The sequence below is a fragment of the Dunckerocampus dactyliophorus genome, unplaced genomic scaffold, assembly GCF_027744805.1.
Source record: "Dunckerocampus dactyliophorus isolate RoL2022-P2 unplaced genomic scaffold, RoL_Ddac_1.1 HiC_scaffold_83, whole genome shotgun sequence".
Lineage (NCBI taxonomy): Eukaryota > Metazoa > Chordata > Actinopteri > Syngnathiformes > Syngnathidae > Dunckerocampus > Dunckerocampus dactyliophorus.
This window is the reverse complement of record NW_026559919.1, coordinates 42,501-44,552: the sequence shown is the minus strand read 5'-3', so window position 1 is coordinate 44,552 and position 2,052 is coordinate 42,501. Positions and strand designations below refer to the sequence as shown.

General features: G+C 74.3%; 1 non-coding gene across 1 annotated transcript; it reads right to left on the bottom strand.

Moving 5' to 3' along the window:
• Nucleotides 1–1,167: 1,167 nt before the first annotated feature.
• On the bottom strand, nt 1,168–1,321 carry LOC129176464 (5.8S ribosomal RNA). The gene has a single exon (XR_008569391.1). It is a non-coding gene; the product is annotated as a 5.8S ribosomal RNA (ribosomal RNA).
• Nucleotides 1,322–2,052: the final 731 nt, after the last annotated feature.

The following is a 2,052-nucleotide window of genomic DNA, read 5'->3' as shown; positions in this document are numbered from 1 at the left end:
CCAAACAACCCGACTCCGAGAAGACCGAGCCCCGGCGCGCCGGGAGCCGCTACCGGCCTCACACCGTCCACGGGCAGAGCCTCCATCAGAAGGACTCGGGCCCCCGCGCGGCACCGGGCAAAGCGGTCTTCTGTACGCCACAACTCCCGCGCCCGACCGCCGGGCGGGGATTCGGCGCTGGGCTCTTCCCTCTTCGCTCGCCGCTACTGAGGGAATCCTGGTTAGTTTCTTTTCCTCCGCTTAGTAATATGCTTAAATTCAGCGGGTCGTCTCGTCTGATCTGAGGTCGTGGTCGAAGGTGGGTGTGGGGGGGTGGCTCCGGAGAGGCTCACCCTGCGGGAAGAGGAGGGCTGCGGCGGGGTGGACGAGACCTCGGGTGGCGCCGCCAGCGGCGGACGGAGGGCGCGCGGACGGACGGCGGGACACGCCTCCGCAGCACCGCGCCCTGCCCGGAACTCCCCCCGCCCTGAGCGGGAGGCCCGCGACACCCGGGCATCGCCGGCGAGTTACCGAGGGGTGGAACCGGGGGCAAGGCGGACGCCGAAACCGACCCCGACCACGCCTGGGGCCCCTGCGCGGCCGTTCCCTCACCACCAGGCCTGACTCTCACGAGTCCGCGCTCCTCCGCGACGCCTCCGGTCGACCTGCCGCACGCGCGGCGCGGGCTGCTCAGAGACACGGCGGTCCACCGGCAGCCGCGCCCGCTGACGCGCGGGGCCCGGCGAGGCGCCCTGCAACCCCGGGGAAGGGGAGAGGGTACGGAGAGGAGCGGGAGCTCGATAGACGGCGAGGAGGCGGGAACGCAGCGAGGGAGGCGGGAGGGGACGGCACCGCGCCGCCAAACCCCGGAAACCTCGGAGGTACGCCCAGCGAAACCGGATGAAGGGGCACCGGGGGGAACCGTAACAGGGTCGCGGGCGGGACGGAGGCGGCCGGAGCCGCACGCCGCGCGCCGCGCCGCCGCTTCGGACGCCGGGGGCCTCGAAACACCCGTGGCTTTTCTTCCTCTTTCCAGCCAGCTTGCTCTACGGTCTGCACTTAAGGGGACGAAGGCCCGCGGAGGGCCTGCGACACCCCAGCCGCGGGAGCGTAGGCCGAGCGGCCGCCCCCCGCCCGGAGGGCGGGGGGTTGGGCCGGCCTCGTCCGTACTCCCGATTGATTGCCAAGCGACGCTCAGACAGGCGTGGCCCCGGGAGGGACCCGGGGCCGCAAGGTGCGTTCGAAGTGTCGATGATCAATGTGTCCTGCAATTCACATTAGTTCTCGCAGCTAGCTGCGTTCTTCATCGACGCACGAGCCGAGTGATCCACCGCTAAGAGTTGTCAGAGGGGTTTTTGGTGGGCTTGCCACACAAGTGAGTTGGGGGACGGCGCGCCCTCCCTCCCGGGCAGCAGAGGGCGGCCGGCTTCGCCTCAAAAGCCAAGATCATGACAAGGGGGTGAAGATGCCGGTTCGGGGGGGTCGGGTGGGACGAGGGCGCTCGAGCAGAGTACCCCCGCGGTCCTCCCTTCCCCCCGCCCCGCCGCCAGGCGGCGGGTTGGCTCGCCGAGGCCGCGGCGCCCGTCGGAACGCAGCCCGCCCGCGCCGGACCGGCGGTGGCCGCGGGGGACCACCTCCGCCGTACGCGGGCGGGACGGAGCCCGCCGTGCGAACGCGCGCCTCCGCAGAGGCTCGCCCGGGGCCGCGGCGCCCGTCGGAGCAGAGCCCGCCCGCGCCGGACCGGCGGTGGCCGCGGGGGACCACCTCCGCCGTACGCGGGCGGGACGGAGCCCGCCGTGCGAACGCGCGCCCGCGGAGGCCGCGGCGCCCGTCGGAGCAGAGCCCGCCCGCGCCGGACCGGCGGTGGCCGCGGGGGACCACCTCCGCCGTACGCGGGCGGGACGGAGCCCGCCGTGCGAACGCGCACCTCCGCGGAGGCCGCGGCGCCCGTCGGAGCAGAGCCCGCCCGCGCCGGACCGGCGGTGGCCGCGGGGGACCACCTCCGCCGTACGCGGGCGGGACGGAGCCCGCCGTGCGAACGCGCACCTCCTCGGACGAGGAGGGGCCGCGGGC